This window comes from Cyprinodon tularosa, unplaced genomic scaffold (assembly GCF_016077235.1).
Source record: "Cyprinodon tularosa strain WSP-4 unplaced genomic scaffold, ASM1607723v1 ctg220, whole genome shotgun sequence".
Classification (NCBI taxonomy): Eukaryota; Metazoa; Chordata; class Actinopteri; order Cyprinodontiformes; family Cyprinodontidae; genus Cyprinodon; species Cyprinodon tularosa.
In genome coordinates, this window is record NW_024038822.1 from 920,699 (window position 1) to 932,168 (window position 11,470).

Consider the following 11,470-nt stretch of genomic DNA (forward strand, 5'->3'; position numbering starts at 1 on the left):
TGACCGTCCACGAAGTTTGACTGAAAATCGAACATGTTTGATTTTCTTCCGACCTCACGATTCCTGATCAGGAGGTGTTCGCGTTACCCCTTATACACTACACAACGCACAAAGCCAGATCAGGCTGACAGGTGGCCTGTTCAGAAAATTCTTGCATGACTGGAAAGTCGCCCTGAAAAGGGAAAAAAATCGCCCTTATAAGTCTGGATTAAGGATCATGGTTAGGTAGAAATTAATGGAAGTAAAAAGGAAAGGCCTTGCAAAGATAATGATACAATTAGTGTGTGTATGTGGGTGGATGTGTATACGTGTGTGTGTTGTAGGGGGGTGGGGGTTTCCAAGGTAGTATTCACTCTTCCAATTTGCTTGTTTGAAAACTGAGCCATTCACTTCATGGGCACTCAAATGTTTACTAGCATTGAGAATTAGGACAGTCAAGGTTTTCAGCTTTTTTGCTCAGCTGTATAGTTGATTGTGCTAAAATACATTAAGAAAAAAAAACACTTCCAAGATATTCTTTCAATTTCAGGGCAAAAAAACCAAAAACACGACCTTCTTTTTAAGACAGGTAGTGGACCACTTTGACATTTTGAACTAGAGTAGCAAAACATCTTTTTGATTTTGTTTGGGAATTGCATTTCTACTCCATTTTTGATGGACTAAGATTGAACGTTCAACTTTTATTCCCTAGAGTACTTTTTGATATTCAGAGATTTAAGCTAGAGAGCTCAAAAGAATAGCTAAAATGTTTGAAAGTCTAATGCAAATTGTATGAGCAAGCATTTCCCAATTGAAAATACCCTGAGCATATTTCATTGATAAGCTGTCACACAGAACTAAGAGAAGATGGATACGAATAAAACTTAAAATGGAAAGTATGAAGAAAAGATGATATTGGGGTGGAAAAGAGGAGCAGACTGACTGATAGGGATTTTCTTTAAGACTGACAAGACACAGCAATGTATCACTTTAAGTGCATCACAAATTGGATGGACACAGGCTTCATAACTGTCTAAGAAACCATGGAAGAAAGATAGGTGGAGGGATGATGGTGTTGGCTCTATAATGTGTATTGAAGTGTAAGGATAACCATAGCTTGAAGCACAATATCAGACAGCAACCCAAAGAATAGAGACACTCATTAAAAAGCTGCAAAAGGGGAGGAAAAAATTGTAGACCAAGTGGAAAGGAGGAAGCCAAATTTTAAAAGGGTAGCTTCTGTATTCATCTCTTCCATCTGTGTGCGTGTGGGTGTGTGTGTATAACTTTTCATCTGCCTTCTGGACCGTCTGTCTCTAGATAGTGACTGTATGGTAGAGTTAACCACTTGCCCTTGCCCACATATGGGATTGAGACCAATTTGTTTTTAATGGTGCTCTGGAATCATAATGTCATCTGACATACTGCAGAATTGCATTGGGACTATGCAAAAATTTAATCAGTATGTGATGTGTGTAGAAGGCCCTCTAGGTTACATTATATGATCACTGTTGTTAGAGAAAGTCATTACATTGGAAAATTATCTATGTTTTTAGTATTAAGTCAACTATTTACTTTAAAATAACATTTTTTGATATGAATACATGCATCTGGATATTCATTAAGTAAAGGACATTTTTTTACACTTCCAAATTAATAAGTAAACCAAAAATGTTTTTGTTTTATAAAAATAAGAAAATTTCTATGTCAAAAGATTACTCACTTATTTTAGTAGTTTCCCTCTTCTCTGTTTCTATTGTAAATATAATTACATATAAATATCAGCTGTGCTTCTTCTGTCAACATCTTTGTTTAAATATGTTGGAGCTTGGCCTGTTTTGTGTAGTCCTGTTTCTCTTACTATTACTAAATGTTTGTGTTCTCATTCATCCTCTGACATGCGAGCTGGCTCAGAACTTGTCTACCAGGCTGTGTCTTTTCTGGATAAGACCAATTTGGGGAACAGGTTGGCAGTCACCTTTAGTATCTCTGCTTCATTCTGTATGTCTCCTTGAACCCCAGTTAGCCTTGGCAGATGGCCGCTCACACTGAGCCTGGTTCTACTGCTGGTTTCTTTCTATATAAAAGGGAGTCTTCCTCTCCTCTGTCGCCACATGCATGCTTTGTTGTGATGGATTTTTATCGAGTCAATGAGACGTTGCAAACAGTTGGTTTTTCTTAGTGTGATGGTCACATGGTCAGTAACCCCACACACAACACCTTTTTCATCATAAGTTTTAATACACAATAGCCTAAATGTATTTGTTTGTTTATTTTGACAATATTAGAAGACATTAGTTCCACTTGTAGTGCGTACATTTGGTTAACTTTTGTATATTTAATTTTGTCAAATGCTTAATATATTTTGTGCTTTCTTTTCTGGTGTTGTGGGAGTGCAATCAACTGGGAGAATGTGGCTGACATACTGATTGGGTGGTACCATCTGGAGTTCCACTATGGGGGAAGACCATGGACTCCACATTTTTAATATGTTGCATAATCTCTTTTGCTTTTGTGATTTGCTCATTTTGTTAATTTTGTATAATGATTATCATTTAAGTTTAATCTTTAAGCTAGCTGTTTAGTTATTTTGTTAAATTTGTGTAGATGTTCTCCCTACTTCTTCCTCAGTGTGTCAGTTTGGTCTGATCAGCCAGTATTTAAGTCCCCTTTGTTTGCTGTGTCAGGTCAGTTTTGTTTGTTCAGTTAGTTTGAGTTTGATATGTCTGAGCTTGATATTTTTTGCCCTTACTTAGTCTCTTCATTTGACCTCTTTTAAGGGCCCTGTATTGTTTGTTTGGATTATTGTTACTTTGGGGAATAAAACCTAGTTTTTCTAGACAATCACCACTGTGTCTTCATGCTTGGTTGGCTCGGTCCCTCACACTTAGAAACATTTTAACCAATCTGACTATGATCTCTGTAAAGGGCCTTGAGATGACATGTGTTGTGAATTGGTGCAATAAAAAAAAAATGAATTAAATTGAACATATCTGAAGGTATAGACTGGGAATCTGTCCAGGGTGTACCCCAACTCTCGCCCATAGACTGCTGAATATAGGCACCAGCTCCATCACAACCAATATCATAATACATTGCAGGTCCAAGCAAGCCGATATAGGTACCAGATATTCTCACTGCCCTCAGATCTTATTAAAAAGAAGAAACATAAGTCAGGGTGACCAGACATTTAACTGGGGACAGTCCCCGTTTTGGACCACCTGTCCCCAGTTAAACCTATCCCCGGAAATGTCCCCAATTTGTCCGTATTATGAATGAAGGGGGAAATGTTGCGTGTAAGACTGCTATTAAGGTAGAAAACCGCGTCAACATATTGCGGTCAGAAACAGCTGTTACGGTAGCATTTTGCACTGCTGTTAACATAAAGATGATTTAAAGAGTGTACTGCTTGTTGGACTGTAATGATCCTTAAGGATCTCAGCTACCATTAAAACACAAAGAAGTAAAAGAGTGTGCCACTTTGTAAATAGAAATAAAAGCAGAAATTTGTTATCACAACCCAACACAATTGATGAAGAGCTGCCTTGCGTAACCGAAAGTGTGTTAATCAATTAATTTTATTTGGATTGAGCTTATCCTATGATAAATGTTTGCTTCATGTCCAGTTTAAAAAATAATCTATAAAAAAAAAGTAAGACAAAACCATGGTTTTGCTGGTATGAGTAAAATAGACTCAGATTGAAAACTCTTTGCAAGGCGATAATCTGGTTCGGTGGGTCTCAAGGGTTCAACAATGGCTAATTTAAAGATGTATTAAAAATGATTGGTGACATTTAGTTTATATTTAAGAAAATTATTTATTATAAGTTGTTTTTCTGATATATGGTTGTGTTTAACGGGCATAGACTTCCAGGCTTAGGTGTACTTTTCTACTACTTAGTTTAGATTCATGTAAAATAGGAGTCAGTAACAGGAACCACAGACACGATCTGCATGATCTGAAAACATTGGACTGAGAGACAACTAACTATCTACTGTTTATTTAATTCAATTCAAATTACTTTATTTATATAGCACCAATTCACAACACATGTCATCTCGAGGCACTGTACAGCCAGATCATACAGTCAAATTGATTCAAAGTTTTCTATCTAAGGAAAACCAGTTGATTGCATCGACTCATTGACTCAAATGCAATCCCTCACACTAATAAGCATGCTTGTGGCAACAGTGAAGAGGAAAAACTCCCTTTTAACAGTAAGAAACCTCAAGCAGAAGCATGCTGAGTGTGAGCGGCCATCTGTCGAGGCCCATTGGGGTTCAAGGAGACAGAAGCAGAAGCAGACAAATGGCAACTGTAAAAGGTGGCCCCATCTAGGAAACAAACTGCCAGGCGGGCGAGCCAGCTCCCATGTCACAGGATGAAGAGAGCACATCCAGCCAGTCACAGCCAGAGAAACAGGACTACACTCAAAAACAGGCAGATCTCGAACATCTATAAACAAAGGTGTTGATGGCAGCAGCACAGCTGATATTTCTTTCCAGGATGGTGTCACAGCCAAACAGGAACTAACAGATTCTGCAGATCGAGAGAATAGAGATAGAATGATGAAAAAGGGGTGCCTATGTCATCCAGAAGTCTAAACCTATAGCAGCATAACTATAGAGATAGCTCAGGATAACCTGACCCGCTCTAACTATAAGCTTTATCAAAAAGGAAAGTTTTAAGCCTAGCCCTAAAAGTAGACAGGGTGTCTGCCTCACGGACTAAAACTGGTAGCTGGTTCCAGAGAGGAGAAGCCTCATTACTAAAAGATCTGCCTCCCATTCTACTTTTAGAAATTCTAGGAACCGTTAGTAAACCTGCAAATTGAGAGTGAAGTGCTCTGTTAGGAGAATAACGAAAAATCATATCTCTGATATAAGATGGAGCTTAGCCATTTAAGGCTTTATATGTTAGAAGGAGGTTTTTAAATTCTATTTTTTATTTAACAGAAAGCCAATGAAGAGAACTTAGGATAGGAGAGATAAAATCTCTCTTTTTTTAAATTTGATCAGAAATTCGGCTGTAGCATTTTGGTTCAGCTGAAGGCTTTTAACTACAGTTGTTGGACTTCCTGATAGTAAAGAATTATTATAGTCAAGCTTTGAAGTAACAAATGTATGGACTAGTTTCTCAGCACCCCCCTGGAAAGGATATTTCTCATGCGCAGATGAAAGAAGGAAATTCTAGAAACCTCTGTGAAATGGGATTTAAATGACAGGTCCTGATCAAAAGTAACACAAAAGTTTTTTACTTTATTATCTGAAATCAGTTAAATCCCATCCAGATGAAGTGACTGACAAATCATCTTCTTTTTTTAAGACTCTGGTCCAAAGACCATAATTTTTTTTTTTTGTCTGCATTCAGGAGCAGAATGTTAAGAGTATTCCATGCTTTTATGTCTAAAAAACATGCCTGTAATCTATGTAATGGTTTAGCTTTATCTGGAAATAATCAACAGATACAGCTAAGTATCATCAGCATAACAGTTTAAATTAATCCCATGCTGTCTAATAATTCTTCTGATAGGGAGAATATGTATATAGTAAAGAGAAATGGTCCTAGCACTGATCCCTGTGGTACTCCACAGGTAACCCTTGAGCATGAGGAAGATTTGTCAGTAACATGAACAAACGGAAATCGATCAGATAGATAACACTTAAACCAGTCTAGTGCTGTCTTTTTTCCTGTTGTACATTCTGTTTTTGTAAGTGATTTTGATTAATGTTTCTGTTTTAGAATAGTGTAAGACTAATAGATGAGGAGAAAGAAAGACGATAGGAAGACATAGAAAGAAAATTTAATGAAGTGGAGAAAAACAGGACCCCTAATAGGAAGAACAGTTGAAGAGAAGGAAGAAAAATCTATAAAGAAGAGTGAAACAGAGAGCAGACAGAAGTCAGAAAAGGGCTGGAAAGAAAAGAATGTGGAGAGGGTAGAAGACTGAATGGACCAGATGTTTGTATTTACTTTTTTGGTTTTTCTATTCCTCATGTCACTCTTCCCTTTGGGAGCGGCAAAGCTCTTTTGGCCCCAAAATTTGGAATGCCCTGCTAACCATCCTTGACCCCTTCAACTAACCCAGAGATCCAGTTCTAGTTTTCTATAAAAAAATACAATTGATTTATTTATTTTATTAATCTTGAGAAAATACTACCAGTGTTAAGAGACATATTCCTGGCTTTTACACTTGCTATGTGTTGATGTCATAAAAAGGGGCAGGGCCCCGAGCAGATCCGACCAACCTAGCAGATCTTGTACCTACATCAGGTGCTGCATGCTCAGAGGAAAAAAGGAAATGGTGCAGAACAGTGGTGAATATTGGAAGTGCAGTCTAACGTAATACAAGTATGTGAATAGTTCCATGTTTATATTTAATTTTGGTGGAATTCTAAGGTATGCACCCTCATTAATTGTGTGACTATAAGAAAATTGTATATGATATTAATCCTCTGGTAATTTTGCACTTTTCATGAATGTAGTCACTTTTCAGTGCATTAAATCCCATCTGTAAAGTCAAATTTACTATTCACTCTCCCAATTAAAGGAGCTGTGGCTCATGGTTGGGAAGCAGATCTGACACTCTAACATCGGCTCACACAGTAGATATAGTTAGAGATTTTTTGCACATTAACACTTTTACAGCGTCTACAAATTGTGTGTGCACATTTGTGAATGCTCAAACCTTCACGTAAACATCCATCTACAGCCACACATATATAACACACATCCAACCATCCCTTGTTAATACCTCTCCTTTCTGCCCCCTTTTGTCTCTTCACTCATCCTCCCAGCCAAGCTAAACTCTAAGAATTTAAATAATCACAAAGGATTCCAGATGGCAGAATATTTTGCAGATTGTTTCTTTCTTTATCATTTTTAAAGGGCAAAATAAAACAACATGCCAGTATGCATTGATGTTATGTTTACTGAAACAGTTCATGAGTGTGCACTTATTCCCTAAACTGGAGTGTTAGGGGGGACATACTTCATTTAAGCAGTCCTATTTGACTGCTTAAATGTGAGTGTTTTAGAAACATTTCCAGGTTTTGGAGACCACAACTGGACCCAATAAACTTCATAGTAAATAGAGATAGAAAACACAAAATCCTTACTATAATTCTCATTTTAATTTGATCTATTTCATAGAGGGTAACCCCTCCCCACCTGTATCCAAATGGGAAGAAGTGAAAACTGTCACAATAATTTGCCATCGATCCATGTAGGACCATCTGCAATGGAAACATGGAATAATGGTAACAGTATATAACAGATTTTTTTTTTTTCAAAAAGAAAATATTTTTTCTTTCATTATTTTAGCCTTCACAGTTGGGCGGTTATTTCCTACGATAGCAAACCAATTTTACAAGATTAATACCACAGGATGTAGTGCAGAAAGCAAATAGCAAAAAAAAAAGAAGAAAACTATAGCCAAGCTGTTGAATTTTTTCCCAAACACACACAGACGTCCTCCACCCCACCAACACACATACACACATAGACTCAGAAATATTTCATTTCAACATTCCTTCCAGGTCAACATAGATGCAGGTACCAAAACACAATTTCAGCCCCAAAGGTCAAATCTGTATATATGAACACTTCAAAGGAGCTTATGGCCATTGGCTTCCTGATTCCCTACCACACATTCATATACACACATTTGGACACACTTTGCGTTTAATCCATGTATTTTAAAGTTGCCATCATGCATTTGGGCCTAGCTAAGGTGTTTGTAACTTTATCTCTCTTGAAATAGCTTAAGGCCTGGTAAAACCTTTCAAAGTGATGCACCGTCCTGCAGCACTGATTTATGTTTGTTCTTAAAGACAGCTGAGGGGGAAGTAAATCAATCATACAATCAATCAGCCATTTGCAGTTTCTGCCGGTCTGTCAGTCAATCTTTCTCTCTTGCCATGTATCATCCCCACACTCCCACAGTGCTTGGCTCGCTCTTTCTACATAATTGTGTCTCACCACCCAATATGCACACACAAACCCATGTGTTTGCACAGAACGATGGGTAATAACGGGCAGTGGGGGCTTTTGATGGCATCCATTTTTAGAGAATTTATTCATATGCATTTTAGAATTTTTTTTTCTCTCCTCAGAAACAGTTACCATTCAGATAATCCTGTTATGATGAGCAATCTGACATACCCAAACATCTGGCATCCTGTATGACTTTTTTTTTTTTTTTAAACAGCAATCAAATAATTCACTTTTTGAACTTAAATGTTAAGCAAAACCTTATTTTATTAAAATTATTATTTGTTTCTCACAAAGTGAAAAAAGTTATTTTCAAAACAAAGATTTGTTTGCATATCTCAGAGCTCTTTGATTATGGATCTCTAGATTTTGATACTCACTCTTTTTGGTTGAACCCAATGAAGTTTGATGACAAAGAACATGAATATCCTGGAGGTGTAGTGGGGAAAAAAGTATTCAGCTATTCACCCCAGTTAAATAAACGGAGATCGATGGATTTCCCTCAGTCTGCACTTTATTTTCTTACCTTTGCAAAGAGATGTCTTGGTAATCAGCCCTGTTTTGATATAAACAGAGTTGTCTCCCTTACTTATAATGAGGAAAAAGCTATGAAGGTTGTGTCAGAGTCAAAACAAATTACACACACTTTAGTTTAACAATAACAATTCTTGAGAAAGAATTTGGCTTTTTATAAAAAAGTATTCTTTGTATGCAAAACACTTCTCCCTCAGACATTTTGTGGCCTTGCACGTAAAACAGACTAAGCGAAAACATTTTTCACTGGAAAAATAGCATAACTAAATATATGAAACAAGAGAAATGTAAATTTTCCGAGCACAGGAGGGAAGATGTAAGATGTATCCCTATTAGTTAGAATCAACTGAAACAGCAGACTCTGATCCAACAGCTTCTCAATCTTCAGCAAGAGGAGAGGACAGACCGGAAGTTGAAGTTAGTACAGCAGAGAATTCAGAAAGAATTTTTTATAAATTCATGGAGTTCAACAGCTAAAGTGTCCATCGTTCTTCTTTAAAGAATAATATCCTTATCCTTATGTATCTTGTACGTACGTAAAACAAAGTGCAGTTTTGGGAATACAGTGTTGTGAGATGGAAAGGCAATACGTTTTAATTAGTGGTGGACCGTTATCAGCGTTAACACGCTGTGATAATGCCAGATATCGCTCTTATTGGGCGATAAAATATTATTGCCATTAATCTATACTCACAGTTGGGTTGGGAGCTTGGTCTATACAGTACTAAAGATGACTTTCACCTCGATATTTTAGCACGGATGTATATCTAGCGTGGATGTATATCAGCATAGATGATGGATAAAACACAGTAAAAAATGAGCAAGAAAAGTATTTATAACTGTCGAAATCTTAAGTAAGATGATTACGTGTGATTTTGCAAACCTAAAAAAAGTTAACTTTTTCTTTTCAAATCTGTAGGTAGCACACACATCATGAATGCATTTGGCAGAATTCAAAGAATGATTAATTCCAAGATTACAGTAAGATTAATCTAGGTTAAAAAAAATAAATCTATCCTGGACAGCTGTTACTTAAAGCTGACTGATGGAAATAAAGTTCCTGTTCTGATTAGATTCATCTTGATGAACAGAGAGACCCAATATCCCAGCTGGCAATCATTTCCAAGTGGTAGAAAGTCCAGGACTGTGGTCCTACTTTGCCAGCCAAGTGACTGCATCCCGTTTTTGAAGAAATTTGGAGCTGAATTGAATTTTTTGAGTGATTGAGGCAAACAGAAGATTGAGTGAGACCCGGATACAAGTGGATGAAATGAGTTTTCTCCCTAGTGTGTCTGGGCTCTCACTTAGAGATAGGGTGAGGAGCTCAGTCATCTGGGGAAGACTCAGAGTAGAGCCGCTGCTCTTCCACATCGAGAGGAGCCAGTTAAGGTGGCTTGGCATCTAGTTAGGATGCCTCCTGGACGTCTCCCTGGTGAGGTGTTGCAGGCGTGTCCCACCGGCAGTCCAGGGTAATAGTGTCCTTAATTTTGATGTACAATATACATAAAGGGCTGGAATCACAGCAGCAGATTCCACAAAGGAAGTCAATTGCTTAGTTTCACCCCGCAGCCGTCTCGAGGTTGGTCCAGCCACACCGCGTCCTTGCCGCCCAAGCACCTCCCACTCGCCACTGGACTCCTGCAAATATAAACACACGCTGGCCAGAAGCGCTGTTTGTGGAACCAACTGGTCTTTGCTGCGACCCTCACGATGTGACAAAACCCTCTAGATGTCAATGGAAAACAGTTACTCACAGATGCAGGCAGAGTTTCACCTCTGCCCTGCTGCCAATCCAATGCCTTGTTTTCCACTGCACTCTGTTCCTGCTGCAGAGATGATCCACGTTGTGTCAATCAGTATGGTTATACCTGGTGGTTGCTTAGCCTTTCCTCCCACACCGCCTGGCTGGTATGGCCTGCTTCTTCCCCTCCTGTAATGAGTTCTTCACCCTTTAAGTGTTCTGCCAGCTTCCTTTGGAAGGTCTGTGAAACAGCTGCTAGGCTGCTTCCAGGCACACCCACAGGTGCCCTTAATCATGTAATTTGTCCTCTCAGAGTCCGCAGTGGATCAAAACAACACAACAATAAAATCATGCAATAAAACAAGATAAATCATGCACATATTTACATAATCACACTATCAAAATAAAACAAATTTCCACTGTGTGACATACACTCACCGGCCACTTTATTAGGTACCCCATGCTAGTAACGGGTTGGACCCCCTTTTGCCTTCAGAACTGCCTCAATTATTCATGGCATAGTTCCAATAAGGTGCTTGAAGCATTCCTCAGGGAGTTTGGTCCATATTGACATGATGGCATCACACAGTTGCAGCAGATTTGTCGGCTGCACATCCATGATGCGAATCTCCCGTTCCACCACATCCCAAAGATGCTCTATTGCAGAGGTCTTCAACAGGGTGTCCGCGACCCCTAGGGGGTTCAAGAAACCAGTCTGAGATGATTCCAGCTTTATGACATGGCGCATTATCCTGCTGAAAGTAGCCATCAGAAGTTGGGTACATTGTGGTCATAAAGGGATGGACATGGTCAGCAACAATACTCAGGTAGGCTGTGGCGTTGCAACGATGCTCAATTGGTACCAAGGGGCCCAAAGTGTGCCAAGAAAATATTCCCCACACCATGACACCACCACCACCAGCCTGAACCGTTGATACAAGGCAGGATGGATCCATGCTTTCATGTTGTAGACGCCAAATTCTGACCCTACCATCCGAATGTCGCAGCAGAAATCGAGACTCGTCAGACCAGGCAACGTTTTTCCAATCTTCTATTGTCCAATTTCGAGGAGCTTGTGCAAATCGTAGCTTCAGTTTCCTGTTCTTAGCTGAAAGGAGTGGCACCCGGTGTGGTCTTCTGCTGCTGTAGCCCATCTGCGTCAAAGTTTGACGTACTGTGCGTTCAGAGATGCTCTTCTGCCCACCTTGGTTGTAACGGGTGGT